This window comes from Ambystoma mexicanum, chromosome 7q (genome assembly GCF_040938575.1).
Source record: "Ambystoma mexicanum isolate Mex_15411 chromosome 7q, UKY_AmexF1_1, whole genome shotgun sequence".
Taxonomy (NCBI): Eukaryota; Metazoa; Chordata; class Amphibia; order Caudata; family Ambystomatidae; genus Ambystoma; species Ambystoma mexicanum.
In genome coordinates this window covers 586,826,348-586,847,028 of record NC_090941.1, presented here as the reverse complement: position 1 = coordinate 586,847,028, position 20,681 = coordinate 586,826,348, and positions in this window count along the sequence as shown.

Sequence of the window (20,681 nt, the reverse complement as noted above, 5' to 3'; positions counted from 1 at the left end):
AAGATAAAATGAAACACACTTCCCGCCTGCTTTCAGATAATTTTTTTTTTTGTTTTATAAAACTTGCATTTCAACACGGGCTTACTCTTTTTTTTACAGAAATAAATGGAAAGCTCACAGTAACAACATTATCTGTAACACAATGAAAGGAGGGTGGCGAGGAACAAAAATTCAATTTGCAACATGAACATGTGCACAGGAATCTCCACTCCTACTCTGACTGAATATTTTCCCACGCATACGCACAGCTCCCACACTTCAGCAAGATAATTACCAGGCTTGTTCAGCATGTAGCTTCTTTGGCTGTTCGCCTTCTGGAGGGGTTCACCCAGCAAGGACAAGCATTTTCTGTCGCTCAAACTGGGGCTTGTTGACTGGAAATCCCAGTCTCTGTAGTAGTATTGAATCTGCTTTAGGAATCAGGCATCCATCCCCAGCTATCAACCCCGTCCTTCTCCGAGCTGTGTCAAGATGTCCTCTCCCCAGCTTCTTCCCCGATATTATACAAGAAAACTCTGGTTACCTCCTACCAAAGGATCCTAACCAATGAAATTCTATCATGCCCTATCCACCCTCTGCGCACAATAGAAATCTTTTACAGTAAGCAACTGTAACAAAACTGATTTCCTGTTATTCGAATCCTTGCTTCCTGCAAAATACTGTGGACAAAGCAGCACAGAAAAAACAAGAAGAAAAAAAAATCTGCACACAGTCTGAAATGAGTTTCAGCCTGCCTCATTTTGCAGTGAAGAACACATTATATTATTAAGAAGTTAGAATCATGTTAGTACAGTTAATTATATTCGTTCATTAATCTTCAAATGTGTCTCTTGCAACATAGGCATTTCAGATGAAAAGAAAAAAAAATGGTGTGCATTTTGAATATAAAAAATAAAATGCGCTTTTAAATGAGAAAATGGTTTGTTTTTAACCTGTGTAGCCTGTCTTCATTTACATATCCATATGTTGCACTGGCAACACATAGCTTGAAGCAATTGCATTAAACCCATGCAGTGGGGCTGCATAAAAAAAAATGCTCAATAACACATGTCTTGCTGTACCACATTATATCAATGCATCAAACCCATGCAGTGGCGCTGCACTTCAAAAAACATGCTATACATTGATCCTGTGCAGTGGTGCTGCGCTCTGTGCTCCCAAAACACGGTAAACAAGCCTACAGAACACACCCTGTGTCCGGGATGTCCGTAAATGAACAAAAAGGGGGTGTCCCAAGGACACTATACCTGTCTGTACCGTCCACAGCCAAGTTAAAACTGTCCTAAGAAAACGTGCGTTGTCCGGGATGTCCGTAGTCAAACAAACTGGAGGTGTCCTAAGGACACTATACCTGGCCGTAAAGTCTGCTGAACATCTACGCACATGCGCACCACACCCATAAATCCTGCGAACATCTCACCTGTCCGTAACTGTCCGTCTCACTTGTGTCGCACTTTTAATTAGCTTCAGGACCCGACCACTGTCCGTAGAACACTCGCACGCATGCGAACAACCGTTCCCGTGCATTTGGTGTCCCTTCGTGGACGTGTTCCCGACGTCATCATGTAACCGCACCCACACTGAGCGTGTGTCCTAATTTGCAGACACTGAGTTCCTCTACAGCATCCTCCGTTTCCACTCCTGTGGGAGAGCGCATCCCTCCAGCTGCTTCACAGGCCATTTGCGATGCTGTTGACCCTTACCTTTCGAGGGTCACAATATTGTGTATGTACTGCGACGCAGTACTCTGCAGGGGGGAGAGTCTTTGAAGTGCTTTCGAGACTATGGTCACAGAATACCAGAAGACCTGCTACCTACCTAAGTAAGGCCCACCCTGCATCTTCCTCTCTCCACCTGCCCTTTCTTGTCCCCATGGTTGGTGTCCCTTCCTTACCTTCCTTTCCCCTCCTCTCCTAGTGTGTTGTGTGTAAAAAAAAACAAAAAAAATATAAAACAACAAAAATCCAAAAAAAGGCTCTTTTCAGAGCCGACTTTCACAGTTTAAAAGTAGAAGTGGCAAATAAACAGTGCAGGGCCCTGTGCATTTTTTGGAAGTCCGCGGACAGTCCTAGGACATATAAAATTTTAGGGTGCTTCCCTAGCAAAACCAATGCACTTTTCTCTCAGAGCAAGTGGTGGCTCTGAAAAGAGCCTTTTGGTGGTGTTTTTGTGTGTTTGAAAAACTTAAAATCGTCAACATCTACAGCAAAACAGGTGACTCCAATTCCAAAAAAGATTGCAATGCATTTTGTACATTTCTCAGAAAAAACTGATTGCCAGCATAAGTAAGATGGACTCCATCTCTGCGAAAAATGTGTGTGCTACGAAAAATAATATTTTCATTGTGAAAAGAGGACATGCCAACATCTCTTAGAAAGGCACAAACAGCCTTATTGACATTGCGCCTCACTCTCTCCATTTGTGGACCAAATAAAGAAGAACGCAGCCACATTTGTATTAACGCAATACGAGAAAAAATTACTTGGGAATTTTGAAAAATTTCCATGACTTTCTCAAGTCCTTCTTTCATTGCAAATTGCAAAGAAATTCCAGACACATGTTCTAAACTGTTCCCTCCACAATGAATTATAATTATGTCTGGATGATGCTCTGTCTCTAAAGTAGCACAGAGAGGTACCAAGTCCAGCCTCTTCATTCCACGCACTCCATGCCAGTGTAATTCCACATGAAGGAATCCAAGATCTGCAGCTACTCCACAACATTCTGCATGAACCTCCAACCAATGTATCCATGAGCCTCCCAAAATCCAGATAATCTGTTTTCGAAAACACACAGCCATAGCTATCTGTTCTTCTCTCAGGAAAAAGACGTTCTGACAAAATCTCCCCTTGCACAACACACCCAGTAAACTTTACTGACCAATCCCTAGCTCCGCTCATTCTCATTTGCATGCCTCTCCACCCCAGAATCCCCATATGTAATACGCACTGTCCGCAGACTACTGCCATGTCCGCGGACATATCAAAAATCTGAAAGTGATGAATGTACATTTAAATAGTGTGCCCCATTTCCCCTTTGAGGTGGGCTCGGAAAAGAGGCATTTTTTTTTTGGTTTTTTTTGCAGATGCCTTACAGACACCTGTTATTTTGTATTTTTTTTGGGGGGGGTTTCTTCTAACTTTACAACTAAAATCTTCACATAACCTTCTCCAAAGCAACCCTTACATTCCAAAACAGCATGGCATTTCCCAAAAAAGATAAAGAAATGCCATCTTCTTCAAAATAAACAGCATTACTCGAATCAATATTCTCATTATTACAAAAACATACCAGCTCTAAGCATGAAAGCACACATGCCTCGATTGATTGCACACCTAGCAATGTTTTGCTGAGGACAAAAAACAGAACTATTGTCCCATATTGCTCTAGGTAGTAATCCAGAAAAAATGACTTTCGCATTTGGAAGGATGTTCATTACTGCTTGAACCAACTTTTCCAAATCTGCCAACAAAGTAGGGGCACTGACGTAGCCCAAATGGAAAGCACCATAGTGCAAAACTATCAGATGGGGACTGTTCATCCTATGCATATAATTCCCTCTACATTGCAATCAGGCACAGCGCTCCACATCACCTCCACTCCTTTAACATCGAAATTGTTTGCCACATGCCTGCATTGAGCATACTGCTGTAAACCATGGACAAACATATCTCCGAGCACCAACACCCTGTATTTCTCCACCTCTGCCATCTTCACTACACACACTCTCTTTCTACTCAAATCCACAACGTCAACATCTGATTGGCTGATTCCTACAGTACCCTTTCCATACTGCATTTGCAGGAAAACCCAGGATGTGGCACACCCTATCCGTGGACAGCCGCAGTGTCTGCACGGCACATAACTCTTAGCCAGCCCTTCTACCATTTCCAGATCACTCTCTGTGCCATTCCCTCATTGGATACAGCTAAGCAGTCACACAACCATCCACCAATCACATCCAAGACCTCTACATCTAACTCCATCATCAGAGTTCCGCATATCATTGGAAAGCACCTACTACAAAAACTACTGTACAAGTCTCCAAGATTTCTACTTAAAGCTCCATGCATATCCACATGCATGAATACAAACTACAGGTATGCATATTTTATTCAGAGTACATGTACAACCCTTATGAATGCATATAAGCAGAGTAATGCCACTAAACCTGTATAGCCTAAACATGCATGCCAACCCTCCCGATTTAATCGTGAGACTCCTGATTTTTCATTGAAAAATCACACTATTTTTTTCTGTCTCCCGCATAACCTGTACATACATGCCAACCCTCCCAATTTAGGCGCGAGACTCCCGATTTTTCATTGAAAAATCGCACTATTTATTATTGTTTCCTGCCTAAATGAATGCTAATCCCAATGCAATCCGATGGGAAAAATAAATAAATGTTCCCGATTGCTATGGTGAAAAACTCCCTCTCAGGGACTCTCAATTGTTGGCATGTCTACATATAAACTGAACTTATTGACATTTTTCCCATCTACTATAATCAATTGTCACTTCCAAACCTGTCTGCTATCTATAACAAACCTTTAAAAAACCAAGTGAATTTCATGCACTTAAAATTCTACTCATTTGCAAAGCATGTTGAACTAACATATTGTAAATAAAATATAAAGGCTGTACATAGTCAAATGAAATGCATGCATACACTATATTCAAATATCAAACAAGAATACTACCACAAAAACATAAAAATCAACGTCTACATTAACATGAGTGCTATAAACACACAAAATGACTTCTTTCTTTTACAATTGCAGTGAAGACCACTCTCCTGCTCATTCCACAAAAAAGAGTAAGTACAATACTACCTTAATATTCTTACTGTTCCTCAAACACACTGTGTGGTTCATTCATGTAATTTGCGCACCAAAAAAAACTGTGATTTCTGAACCATTCTGCCCACAAATCCCCATTTATAAAACCGAGATTAGCAGGCAGAATGCAACACAAATCCCTGTTTTTTTGGAACACAAATAACATACTCAACCCTTAGAATGTTAGTACTACAAAACAAATAACTGTTTTAATTTTATACCATTACATTTACTATTAATGCTTCTCCTCACCACTAGCTCACTTTCTACTCTCTTCTGAACTGCAGTTTAATAACACACAAATAGAAGAATAGCCTTCCCACCTAATTGTAACTGCCCAATGCACAATCATACACCACCACATGCATCTTTCCCATCATACTCAAACACTCATGCACACAGCACACATACCTTGCAGAATGGCCCAACCCATACCTTCTTTTTTTTTCAACAGACCCCAATGAATGCCTACCAAAAAGCAAGTCCATAGAAAGCAACACAGAAATAGAGCAAATGAAAATAAAAGTGTCCAAAATAAGCATCCATCTCTACCAGAGTTTATACAAAAGGTTCAAACAAAACAGCTAATACAGTCATTTAGCGAAACAAAACAAGCTTCTAGTACAGAAACCTTGCCTCCTCTATCAAAATGTAAAACGAAACAAAAGATGCTTAACAAGAATTCGGCTACCACTACTGCAAAAACTGCTCCTACAAATCTTGATATACTAGCAAGTAACCACACCAAAAAAGTATTTTAGAAAAAATGTTCCACCACAGAGTCCTTCAGAATATTATAAAAACAGGAGAAAATTAATCTTAGAAGCTTTAATAGACAGTACAATCCTTGTCAAAAGAAAGTTATTCATTTTAGTGATGAACAGAATGAAAGCACTAACAAAACTAACTACTAAATTACAAAAAAACTTCTCAATAAACGGAATGTCAACAAAAATAACTTCTTAAATATCTGTGGAGGAGAATGGAGTCACACCACGAGCACAGAACCATATTTTAATGAAGAAGCATACAAACAAAACCAAACAAACACAATTGCCATTCATAACAGTGGACGAGGTTATGAAAAAATTAATAATACCATAATGGAACAAGAAATACTGCTTACAAAAATATCCCCAGAAAACTTAGAATTACCCCTCCATTCAACTGAACCAGAAGGTCCTGTATACAAATGGCCATGCACGTCAATGTGTAACATTCCCAAAAAATCTTTCAAATCTTTACGCAAGTTCCTCAATCAGTATGTGAAAGGCAAAGACAAAATCAAAATGAAAGTGCTGCAAAATATGGATACCTATCCAGTGCGCAAATACACAGGACTACAAGGACATTCATTAGCCTGCATTTCACGACCTATTTGCAAAAGCACCTTCCACCATATCAAAATGATATCAACACATCATTCAACTATAAGAAATCTAGTCTATAAACTGTACTATGCTAAAAGTCCTGCTTTAGCACTAGCCAATTTAAATAACACTCTTCTACATGGTACACCCAAAGACCTACTAGAAGAAATCGACCATTTCCAGAGAAAACATTTTGGAAGTGAAAGCCACTTACAAAATGCAATAGCTTTACAACAGACTAGCAACCATTCTGCACATGGCAAACTTCTACTACACACATACAAAAAAGAAATACTAAAATTTAAAAGTACATAATAATAATAACAATAATAATAATAATTTGCCACTTATATAGCGCTACAAACCCTCAGGTATCTGAGCGCTGCTTAGTATTACCCACGGTGTGTGGTGCTCATTTATCGACCTCGGAAGGATGAAAGGCTGAGTTTGGCCCCGCCGGGATTCAAACCTGTGTTAGCAGGCTCTGCTGGATGCCAAAGTGAGCGGTCTACTCGCTGTGCTACTTGACCAGCATCCGCAGAAGTACCAAACCATGTGTGTGTGGGTTGCGGCAGAACTTTTTATAAAACTAACACAAAAACTATTGACATAACATACAAAATAGAAGACAATGAAGATTCCAAATGGTTTGAATTAGCTCCCTACCTTGTAGCAAAAAACAAATACGAAATAACTGACCCCTTAATACTTTGCAGTTACTGCACTACAAAACTTGACAACAACCAAACTCCTTCACATGCTCAAAACCCTGCAACAACTCAATTTATATGAGAGCATCATAATTCAAACAGTGCACCCATTTCAAGCAATAATACGCCTTCAACCTAAAACTGCAAAATGACCTCCCTCTGAATTGGTGAAAGCATTTGTGGCAAAGTAGTTTATTTACCATTAGATCTGAAACAAAATGTGCACACTCTGGGAGTGCAACGTCCAATAAAGCAATCTTTAATTATCTTAGTAAATGGTGTACCAACAAAAGAAAAAAAAATTGGCAACAACTCGTGGGCTTACATAGAGTTAGACAAGCCTTGCAATATCTAAAAGACAATAATGAATACTACAAAGAAATAAATATTGAAGAAAAGTTAAGGGAAACAACTGAAATAATTCAAGAGTCACCAGAAACTGGTCAATTTGAACTTCTAGATCCAGCTACAGTATCCAATATTTTAGACCATTATGCAATTCATCCACTACACTCTAATGATACCATAGATGATGCACTAGAAATGTACCAAATGCGACAAACCAAAGGATCACCAGTCAGCATATGGGAAAAAAGTATAGAAGCACGTGCTTTTCCCCTACTCTTTCCTACTGGCAAAGGAGGAAGGTACGATGATAGACCCACTCAGATAACAGCATCAGAATACCGCTCATGACGAATATATTCTGAAGATCCCAGATTTCGACAAAATGTGGAATACATATTCCACCTACTCTTTGAAAGTGAACTATGTTACGGAGTTGCACACATATTGAAATCAGGAACCCAATTTCAAAATATGTCAGCTACGAAATTAATACAAAAAGTGCAAGAAAAAGATGAGGTTTTACAATCAAGCATTACAAATCTATTAGCAACATGCGTGGTACGACAGAGTACTGGTTCCGATGTCACAGAGATGTACGTTGTATGATAAGAAACCTTGGTCCACCCACTTGGTTTGTTACATTAAGTTGTGCAGAATATGCATGGGAAGATTTACATGATTTCCTACGCATATCAAACAAAAACAAAACAAACATAGATATACTAACACCTGGAGAACTCTGCTCTCTAGATCCTGTTAATGTTTCAAGATATTTCCATCATCATTTCATTGCTATGCTACACTTTATTTGTAATAAAACTGTTCCTCCCCTCGTAGAAGTGCAACACTTCTTTTGGAGAAAAGAATACCAAGCTAGAGGAGCACCACATATCCACATGCTTTTATGGATTAAAGATGCTCCTAAATTTGGTCAAGACAGTGATTCAACTGTATTACAGTTGATCTAAAAATATGTCACTTGTGAAATTCCATCAAAAGCAACAAATAGTGATCTTCATGCACAAATTGTACAATTTCAAAGACACAAATGTGGCAAATATTGTTGTCGCAAATACAAAAACAGGGAAATACTACACCAAATGCTGCTTTGGTTTCCCTAGATCAGTTACAGAAACAGGTGAAGTGAACAACTTCATGTCTTCAGTTAGACATAGTGTTAAAGGTAAATCACCTAAGAACACGTATTACATAAAAAGAACAGAAGAATCAAAATATATCAATGATTACAATGCAATCATTGCCCTCTTATGGAATGCAAACATAGATGTGCAGTACATTGCAGACAATTCCACTGCAGTTGCATAATATGTTACAGCCTACTTACCAAAAGCAGAACAAACAGACCTTCAAGACCTCTGGAATGACCTATCATCAGACAAAAGACTGGGCCTCATTACGAGTCTGGCGGTAACCGAGCCGGAAAAAACGGCAGGTTACCGCAGGACTCGTATTACCATTCTGCCGCCGTGATTCCCGGAATTACCGGGGCATTACGACCCGGGTGACCCGGGAATTCCAGAGGTGGAGTTTGGTAGATCCTTATTCCCATTGATTCCTACAGGACTCAATGGGAATGGGGAAGTGGAAACACTGGCACCATCTCGTGATGGTGCCGGTGTTTCCACGTCCGCCTGCAGGCAGGTGGTGTTAAACCAGCCAGGTCAGACCTGGTGGGAATGACACCTACACCTGCAGGACTCGAGATCACCCAGTATGGAAACAACGGTGGCGGCGGGTTTACCGCCACCGTTATTTCCATACCGGGTGACTCGTAATGAGGCTCACTATCTCAGAAATTGTACAGCTTAGGCATAAAAATGCTCTCTCATAGAGAATGTGGGTCCTATGAAGCTGCAGATGGTTTAACCGGTACTGCTTTGTATAGAAAATCTGAAAATATAGTATGGCTAAGTCTTGGTCCTGCTAAATCTAGAAAAAGAGTTCTCAAATCATATGAGGACATAGAAACAATAGCCAAAAATTATCCCAACTGCCAAGACATTTTGAAAAACAATTTACTAGACACATACTACCCAAACAGGAGTACCACTTTGGAAACCGTGTGTCTATACCACATAGCCCAAAACTTCACATACAAAAATAATATAAAACCTGATAAAAAAGGTAGATATAGAGTGACAGATTGTGAAGTCAGCTTAGTGAAACTTACCAAACAAAGCTTAATTAATCATATCAAATTGTCATTAAAATCTCCTCAACAGAAAGAACTATATTACATGTCCCTGCTCCAACTTTTTAAACCATGGAGAAAAGAAGAAGAGATACTAGAAAACTATGACTCCTATGAAGACGCTTTCAAAGCAAATGAAAGCACTATCACTGATATAAACTTTGCAAAGTACAAAACAATGTTGCACAATGAACAGCAAGATGAAGAACTCCAGGCCCAACTAGATAAGGACACTCCCGACAGTAGTCAACCTTCTGTAACAGGAAGTCAAGAACCACTGGGACAGCCACTAATAGCAAATGAGGCAGAATTAGCTCTGACAGAAGTAGAGAACACAATGTGTCACTATGAAGCAGATACAGAAGACTTAACTGTACTACAATCAAAACTGAACAAAGAGCAGCGCACCATTTTTCAAGAAGTAACAAAAGAAATTGCACATGGTGTACAACATGCAAATAAAGAATGTACCTGCCAAAATGACAAACCTATACTACTATATGTCAGTGGTGAAGCTGGTTCAGGCAAAACATTCTTAATCAAAATCATCAGCAAGGTACTTCAACAATTGACAAACAACAAACTGTCAGCTGTTGTAACTGCCCCACAGGTTTAGCTGCCTACAACACAAATTAGAATATTACAAACTTTCTACAGAAGCTGCAATGGAACTACGCAGAGTGTTAAAACAAATGAAAATGCTACTAATAGATGAAGTGAGCATGGTCTCCTACCTAATGTTGGCTTTGATTCACCTCACATTGCAAGAAGTACTTAAAACAAACTATGAAGAGCTCTTTGGAGGAAAACACATTATTGTTTTCAGAGATCTTATTCAATTGACACCAGTGAAAGGTGAACCTATTTTTAAAACCTTAGGACACAAACTCTGCCGTAAAACTGTTGGCAGCATAGGAAATGTCAACCTTTGGCAACATTTCCAATGCAGAGAATTAACAGAATACATGGGCCAATCTACAGACCTCACTTACGCCAACATTTTAAAAAGTATTAGAGTTGATGTACTATCTCAAGAAGCACAAGCAATATTAAAAACCCGGCCCATCCATGCACTTTATGGCCATAACTCATGTGCTACTGACGTTATGGAACAATTAGCACATAGAAATGTCAATTGTATGTCCTTAATGCCAACTCTTGCAAGCTGTTCCAAATTCAATGAAACAATGTTGAAAAAAGAAATGCAACCAATAATTGAAATTTGCTCCACAGACAAACTGGACGTACATGGTATGACACTACCCATGTGTCAACAAGCCATAACAAGACTACATACCTTAGAAAATTCTATCTCCAACACTGCTGGTTTGGAGAAAATATTAAAATTATCCTTAAACTGTAGAGTAATGCTTAAACATAACCTTGATGTGGAGCAAGGATTAGTTAATGGAGCACTGGGTACAGTTGTTGGTTTTCAAACATACCCACGTGACAACAACATTCACTTTGTCAATATTCTCTTTGACAAACTTTCAGAAGTAAAAAGGATAGGGCGCTCAACAGCTCGATTCCTTCTCTTCAAAGACATGTGTGTACGCAGAGAACAATTTTCTCTAACTCTAGCATAGCAGTCACCATTCATAAATCACAAGGTCTTACCCTAGACAAAGCATTGATAGATATTGGTAACACAGTCTTTAAAGAAGGCATGAGCTACTAGCCATATCACACTTACGTACAATTGATGGTCTATTTCTAATCAACTTTGATGCAAGTAAAGTAAACGCTGATATTCCTTGCATTTTAGAATACAATAGACTATGTTCACTATACATCCCCCATCTAAAAACATATCCTGTTCCACAAAAAGGAAAACGTTGTAAAAGAAAACTAATTCAAACTGAAATGCAACAGGATCTGACTGCAAATCCTCCAAAGAGAGTAAATGAAGCTTATTCTTCATCAATTACCACAACCAAAGTAGAATCTATTACTCAAAGTAACTCAGGTACTTCTTCAAAGAAGCAACACACACTCTGAAAAAATTACTTGAAACACAACTATCTGGTCCATTCAAATTTTCAAATATAACTGGTGTAAGTTGCTACGCAAATGTAGCAATGAATATTGGGACATACATTTCAATTATGTCCCGGGAGGATAGCTCAGCGGCAGCGTGCGCGTCTTGGAAGCAAGACGACACGAAGCAACAACAGGTTCGATCCCCGGGTCCGCGCTTAGAAACCTCTGGGTGTTTAAGCGCGTTATAAATACGTAACTAAGACAAAAAAAACAACACAATTACACAACTAAGAAAAACAAACAATTCCTGTAACAGCGCCTCGATGCCTGTGGGCTGTGTGAGCGCTTTATAAATGTTAAATAAATAAATAAATTAAATTAAAATTAAATTAAATAAATAATATTCTATTTCAATTGCCACCAATTGTTGACAACATTTACTTACACAGTACAGACCAATTGTGTTGTTTGCAAATGTTAGTACTTCATAGAAACGCAAGAAACAATCCTGACAACACGTATAGTGTTCATGGAATAAGACAAGAATTGGACTAAAGTGCTGGAATAGTGAAATTCACTATAAACTCACAAGAAGATCCACAAGAATTTCTAATGTACATACTACAAGTACTGGAAAACAAAAACATACCTATAAATGAAATCTTCCAGATTTCATACATGTGGAAACATACATGCACTCTCTGCAACAATGTGGCACAGGAACAAATCCCTAATGAGTGTTTCGTGTATGTATCCATACCTAATTGTAAATCCATTCCATTTCAGCAACTTGTACAAAATGCAAACCATGGTAGATTATGTACTACCTGCAATTCAGATAATCGCTCCACCTTACTAATACAAACACATAGTAAATACGTAATACTAATGCTTCTACGTTAAAATGCAGATGGTACCAAAAACAACTGCAAGCTGACTGGATTCACACATGGTCAACTATCTTTTGGTAAGAAAACCTTCACAACAATAGGTATAATCTACCACGCAGGAGCCACAACCAATGCAGGTCACTACACTGCATATATAAAAAAGAAATGTGGATGATTCGAATGTAATGATAGTACCATTACTCTAAAGCAGAGAATACCAGCAAATCTTACAAACGCTTATTTCATCTTCTTAAACCCAAAATGTAATAACTAATCTGTGCTTAAACATTAACAAAACTTCAATTAAAAAACTATAAACTGATAGAATACGCCAACAGGTATCTAACTGCCCCAAGATTCTATAACAACCAAACAGATAAATGAATACCACTAAATTAAAACAAAAAATAGACAGTTAGAATACACCAAAAGGTATCTAACTGCTCCAAAAATCTGCAACAAGCCATCAGATAGAACATTAGCCAGAAACAACAAGTGAACACTGAAAACAAACAAACAAATAGACTGTACCATAACAAAAAAAGTTTTTTTTTATCCGACATGGATTTTCTTTTCCCACAGATCCAATGATTTGAAAGACAAACACAGAAACTGAGCAAATTGCACAGTACACTGGTTTGTAAACTACTAAATATGAGGGTTGAAAAAAAGCTGAAATATCTATTATGCAATGTAATAAGTCTTTATAAAATACATACACTAAAATGCTTTTTTCTTTTATCACAGAAATTGAAAAAGAATATGTACTCCAGTTACCAAACTCATGAAAAAAATATACCCAATCTCAGAAAATCAAACAGTAAGTATATTCTAAAGCACGCATAAATACTGCTGCATAACAGAACCATTGAAGCAAACATCTAAACATACACCACAATACAAAATGTTCACTTCCATGGATATGTTATACTACAGTGCTTGTTACCAAACTCTACAATCTTAATGACATGACGTAACCAAAACTTCACATACAAACTATACAAATCAAACAGTACAGAAACTGTAGATTTGCAAACATTTGATAGATATTCGATTCTATGGGTGTGATCTATGTGTCTGATATGCTGTGGTGATTGTGGCCAGGGCACCCAAGACTCTAGGCCCAGGCCACAACCACCGCAGCATATCACACCCATAGATCAGACCCATAGAATCAAACATTTTAACTGTCTATATGGCCCACCCATATCACACTTTCTGCAAAGTTTGGTGAGAATACATCCAGGGAGAGCAAAGTTATAAGCCACCCATGGTGGCTTATAACTTCAGTGCATATAACTTTAGTCTTGGCCATGCACCGAAGACTCTAGGCCGTGGCTACAACCACCGCAATATATCACACCCACAACCACCGCACCATATCACACCCATGCTGACTTATTACTTCATTGCATATAACTTCAGTCTTGGGTGCATGGCCTTCGGCCATGCACCCAAGACTCTAGGCCCTGCCCATAACCACCGCAGCATATCACACCCATGGTGGCTTATAACTTCGGCCATGCACCCAAGACTCTAGGCCCTGGCCACAACCACCGCAGCATATCACACCCATAGAATCAAACATTTTAACTACAGCATATGGTCAATTTCTATGTCCGCTGACACCCCGTGTGTCCTTAGAACAGTTTAAACTTGCCTGCGGACGCACGGACGTGAATACTATCCTTAGTACACCCCTCATTTTCACTAATTATGAACATCATGGACAGCGCGGGCACGGCGAATACATCAGTAGCACCTGCCACCTAAACAAATACAATATTTGACCAATCTCTTACTCCCCACCAAGCCGCTGCTCCTGCCTCAAATTTGCTGAAAATCCATCCAGCAGTTTGGGCTGTAGGCGTGCGCAAAGTTTTTTCCCCATTCACCCCTAGAGTCTTGGGTGTATGCCCTATGGCCTACGGCCTTTGGCCATGCACCCAAGACTCTAGGCCCTGGCCACAACCACTGCAGCATACCACACCCACAGTCACCGCAGCATATCACACCAATGCTGGCTTATAAATTCAGTGCTTATAACTTCGGTCTTGGGTGCATGGCCTTTGGCCATGCACCCAAGACTCTACTCCCTGCCCACAACCACCACAGCATATCACAACCATGGTGGCTTATAACTGCAGTACTTATAACTTCGGTCTTGGGACAGCACGGATGGGAATACTATCCTTAGGACACCCTCATTTTCAGTATTTACGAACATTCCGGACAGCACGGCCATGGCGAATACATCAGTAGCACCTGCCACCTAAACAAATACAGTATTTCACCCATCTCTTACTCCCCAAACCTCCCCAAGCACTTTTGCACACCAAAACACTACCAAAACTGCATTTCGCCTCTGTTCGCCACCGCGCTGTCGGTGAATCCAATCTGACGCACATCAAGCCTCACTCCAGCCAATCGACGGACATGTTGCGTGTCCTCAGACATGATGCGACGCGATTAGCCAATCGGTGTCCTGCCCGCGGAGCAAACAGGGAAGTGTGTCCGCGCAGCGGACATAGATATCACTAGTTTTTTTAGACCTACTTTTTCATCATTTTAGAAAAAAACACTGGACGGATTTTCAACAAATTTATAAAAGCACGCTTTCGGGACCAAGACGCTGCTTCTGCCGCAAATTTGGTGAAAATCCATCCAGCGGTAAAGGCTGTAGGCATGTGCAAAGTTTTTTCCCCATTCACTCTATGAGAAAAAAAGAAATTCTGGGACCCCCCTATAACTTTGCCTCCCCTGGACCAAACCTCACCAAACTTGGGAAAAAAAATCAGAGTGGGCCATATACTATTTTTTGCCAAAGTTTGGTGAAGATTCGTCCAGGGAGAGCGAAGTTATAAGCCACCCAAAAAGTGCTCTTCCTATGGGATTAGCAACTTAACCATAACTACACAGCCACTACTGTGGCTGTGTAATATAACACCTGTCTGGAGTAATTTGTAAGTGTCCTTGCTTTGTGTGCTCATTGAGGTCTTCCAGTCACCCTCACCCCTCCTGAGACTTAGTCTTGACTGCCTGCCAAAGCTACCTTGATTGGTCTGGCTTGTCCAAAGGTTACCCTGTTCCAAGAAACTAGGCTAGCCTTCGGAAATTCTGCCCACCAGGTCAGAGTTTTGAAATCCATTTTAACAGGGTCTCCTTACTCCACTGGGCATTTGAGAGTTTATTGTGAGCATTGGTCTGGGGCCTAGTGATAGCCATGAATTGTATTTCCCCCAACATGGACTCCGTCTGAAGGCAGTCCGCCTGGATGGCTCCGATTTTGGCCAGCTGATCAGCTAGGTTGTTTCCAGTTTTGTCTGGCCCCTCTATTCTGGAATGACCCTTAATCTTTTTCCAATAAATGGTCATCCCACTAGAGGTGACCAGATCATCAATATTTTAGATGAGCTTGCCATGTTTAAGCAGTTTGTTGTTAGCACATAGCATGGCTCTGGTTTTCCAATTTATCAGGTGCTCCACGCACCCGTTCCGGACATAATCTGAATCAGTGATTATGACCAGTTCGTGGAGAGGGTGTTATACAGCAGTGAGGATGGCCTAATGAACTGCCATCAACTCCACCACCTGACTACTTTGGGGACCGATTTTGTACGCAGCAGAGTGTTTCGGGCATCATTCACCCAGGCATTCCCAATGCCGGCCACCAGTTCCTTTTCCCCGTTGTTGTCAAGATGGTAGGAGCACCCGTCCACATAAACTATGGGCATTCCCTCGCACTTGTTTTCTTCATAGACTTTGCGCAGTGAATTCAGGTACGCCTCCATGTTGTCCTGTGTTTTTAGACTTTCGTCCTCGAGACAGTTTTCTCTGGCACAATCATGCAAGTCAGCCAGATCATGCGCGAGGGGACTCTTCTTGTTTTGGCCATATCTGACCTCCACAGGAAAGCCTTGCATTGACAGAATCCAGGAAGTAATTCTGGAATTACTCAGATTTCCGGACCGGATTCTGTCACTTTGAAGGTATTGCAAAGGCTGGTGTGCAGTCTCCACTATGATGTGTTCCCCCTGGATGAACGGGCGGTAATTTTTCAATGCCCACACAGTTGCCAGGAGTGCCTTCTCACAATCATTGAATATTTCCTCCACAGAGGATAAAGTCTTATTTGCATAAGGGATGACTTTATTGACCTTTTCATGCTTTTGATATAATACTGCTGTCAAGCATGTATTCGAGAACCCTGTCTCCAAGAAGAACTCCTTGTTTTTGACAGGGTAAGCTAGACAAGGCGCTTGTGAGAGGCTTGTTTTGATCTGCTTTACTGCCTCTGCTTGTTCTGGACCCCACTCCCACTTGACCCCCTCCCCTTCAACAGATGGATCAGGGGTCTTGTAACCTCTGCGTAATCCTGAATGAACTTCCTACTGTAATTAGTCAGTCCAAGGATTCTTCTTAGCTCACGCAGAGTTGTGGGGTCTTTCAGTTTTAGGAATGCTTCCACTTTCTTTTCCTGGGGACAGAGACCCTCAGGAGTTATCTCATGCCCCAAAAGGTTGACACGGGTCCTGCACCACTGTGCCTTTTGGAAGGACAGTTTTGCTCCGGCAACCCTCAACTAAGTCAGAACATAACGGATTTCGGCTATATGTTCCTCAACAGTTGAGCTTTTTATCAAGACATCATCCACATAGGCCAGGTTACCCCTTTCCCCCAAGTCGGACATGGCTTTATGTAGGAAAATGTTGAATTCATTGCCGGATTTGATGTATCCCAAGGGAGTCCGGGTCCACGTGTACTGCTGCCCCCTGAAAGTAAAAGCCAGCTTGTATTGGTCCTCCCTACTGACAGGCACGGTCCAGTACCCATTGGTCAGGTCAATGGCAATGTATACCTTTGACCCCTGGATCTGGGCCAGCCCCTGGTCAATGTATGGTAGAGGCTTTCGGGACATGTGGACCCGTTTATTTAGCTCCCTAAGGTCAGCACAGAGTCTCCACTGGCCGTTTGGTTTTAAAACCCCCAGCACCGGATAATTAAAGGTGCTGTGGACTGGACGAATTATCCCGCGGGACTCAAGGTTTTTGGTGATTTCCGTCAGGGACTCCATGGATGCGAGAAGCAAGCGGTATTGCTTCACAAACACTGGAGTCATTCCAGGGTCCATGGGAATTGTTGTGGTGTGGATGACCACAGTCATACGAGTCCACTGCAAAGAGATCTTGAAAATCTAAGAACACTTGTTTCAACTTTTGCTTTTGCTTCGGAGTCTCACAGGCATCAGCTAGGTTGACTCGCTCTTCAACCATTTGCCTGAAGCCTGGAAAGACTTTCGGTTTTGTTATCTCAGCTGCCTCCTCCAGCTGGGTGGAGAGGTCCCTGGTTGGAGTATTGACCTGGACATATGGTTTCAGGTAGGAGAGGCTGTCATTGTGGACCTGGAAGGTCACCTCATCCTGCCTGGTGTCACAGGTCACCTCTTCCTTCCTCACTGAAAGGGCAGGAAGAATACACCAGGAAATTCCCCCCTTGCTGGATGAAGATCCTGTCTAGTGGTAAGTCATTGTCAAAACAGTCATTGGGAATTGCTCCTATCAGTTCATTACCTAGATCCATGGAAAAATGTCGGTCATCAACTGCCATTTCAATTTTGGTGCCTGCACCCAGAGTGATACTCCTAGGGTCGCTGTTATCCATCAATATTGGAATGGTGTTGTGTGCTACACTGACTAATGGAGTTGGGTTTAACACCAACCCCTGCTTTTGGAGATGGGCATTGAGGTGTACATATGTGTCAGAATTTTGCAGTTTCTGTTCTCTTTTGAGTTTTAGTTCAAGTGGGAATAGTTGTGTCCATCCTGGGATGGTGACCTCCTCTCCAATTTGAACTTCAACTGCATACGGCAGCAATTGGGGTGACCAAAATGCTTTTTCTGAATCATCAAAGTCCATGGGATTATCCCAGGACCAGGCTTTGTAATTTATCAGGTCCAAATTAATGGCAAAACGGATGAGAATGTCACTGCCTAAATATAATGCAGCAGGGACACCTCGCACGATCCAACAATTATGTTCTGCGCTTTTGTAACCTATAGCAATTTTGAGCATACACCTGCTAGGCAGGAGATGTTTGGAGCTGGGAGTTTCCAGGCCCATTTCCCACTTATGGATCAATTTAAATGTGGGAATGGCTGTATATTTTGGGAGCTTTCGGAACATGGCTTTGCTGATGAAGCTCTTACCATTGTTCATGCACACTCGGGCGAGAACAGACTCCTTCTCCTCATTTAACTGAATAGGGATGAACAACTGTTCTCTAATTTTCTGAATGTCAGCTAAACTTTGAGCTGGTTTCTCTCTTCTTTCTGGAAATGAAACTCAATATAATCAGGTTTTATGTTCAACCATGTGGCATGTGGCATTTAAACTAACATGGTTGACACTCTGTTTTAATTTTATTGGCCTGTTAGTCTGAGTCCAGAGAACCTTGTTCACACAGTCTATTAGTGGGGACAACCTGCGCAGGATGTCATTCCCTAGTAGACAGGGTGTGCCCTCTGGATTCACAAGTATGACGGGTGTTTCACTTTAAGTCACCCAATTTGTATTTCCAAATTCGCTCTCTCCTCGACAGGAATTTCATTCCCGTCAAAGTTTTGGAGTTGTCCAGGAAGAGGGGTGAGAGGGATCTGGTATCTCTTCCCCCTTGCTGAATTTAGCTGATCAAAGGCCCTTTTTGACAGAAGAGTGGCTTGGGATCCAGTGTCCATCAGCGCCGAAAATGTACACTACCCTTGCACTTGGACCGGGGCATAAAATCTACCCTCCTTCTCAAGTGGGCAAAGGTAATGTGCATTTTGGGCAAGCTGGGTGGTCAATTTCTTTATTTTGGAGTTTGGGAATCTAAAAACTACATTTTACATTGGGGAGTTTTGGGCTCTTTCTTTTCTGATTCTGGGCTCCTCCCCATTCTTGGAGGCAGTCAACAGAATTGATTCGGGAAGTTTGGGAGTCCTCTTTCAATACTTGATTCTCTGGATGCTCATTCTCGGGTTCAAGGATGGGCGATTCTTAATCAGTCCCCATGCGCACCCAGTCTTCATTTAGATTTCTTGGGACCCATTTTTCTTTGGGAGGAGTTCCCCCGTTCCTGAAGGAGAAGATTTTTTTCCTGAATCCTCTAAAGATTCTTCCCCTTCAAACTGGAGGACACTAACCTCCTCCACAAAATGGGCCTTTTTGCTGTCTTTATTTCTCCTACCCATCCTCTGTTCCATGGGTTGCAGATTTTTAGGGGCAGGAGATTTTTGTTCTGGTTCCTGGGTGTTCAGGGGCTTTTCACGAGTGTGGAAGGAAGCTTCCTCTTGGGCTTTACACCTCCTTAACCCCGTGCCTCCTCTTCTGGAACTGGTGAGTTATCAGGGTTCTCTCCCTATCATTGTTCTGGGGTGACAGACCCTTGGTTGGTGGGGTTCCGAGCCGCCAGGTTCATCTGAGGGCTCTGTTGAGCCCTTGAGTTATCAGGGTTCTCTCCCTATCATTGTTCTGGGGTGACAGACCCTTGGTTGGTGGGGTTCCGAGCCGCCAGGTTCATCTGAGGGCTCTGTTGAGCCCTCAACATGCGACCCGCCTTGGTGTAAGGCGCTCTATAAATCAATCAATCAATCAATCAATCAATCAATCAATCAATCAATCAATCAGATCCTGGGTAAGATTCTGGGCCTGGCGCTCCAGTTGGGACACCCGTTCCGGCTGGTACGGGGGTCTCTGTTCAAATCTAGGTGGGTCACGGGAAGGGTAACTATCTCTTCTCCCGTAGTACCCTGGATATTGTGAATGTTGGTAACCCTCCACCCTTGGCCTCCCCTCTCCCGGATTGGGTTGTCTGGTTTCCTGAAAGTGGGGAAAGAAAGGAGGGTTGTCCTGCGGGTTGGGGTTTTGTGGGTACCGGGGAAAGAAACTTAACCCAGCATTTGGGGGATCACTGCCCTCCTGGGGGAAGTTAGCAGGGAAGTTTCCTGGGCAGTACTTACATGATTGAACCCCCCCCTTGGGTTGGGGGAGTCCATGCATACCCCAAGATTGGTTGGTTGCCCTTGTCTCTGGGACTTATATAATATGGGGAGTTAGGGGTCCCATTGGTGGGATTACTTCCCTGACCACCACCTGTTTGTGATTGGCCTGAAGGCCTTCTGGGTCTCTGATTTTGTGTAGGTACATTTTTAGGCTCCCCCATATCTCGGTCTAAAATGGGGGCAACCTTCACCTCTGCTACCTTAGCAGCAGCAAGGGTGTTGGCTGGCTTGGGGTTTTTGGTCTGATTTTTGTTTTCTGCAGGTTTTTGGACTTCATAAATGCGGGTC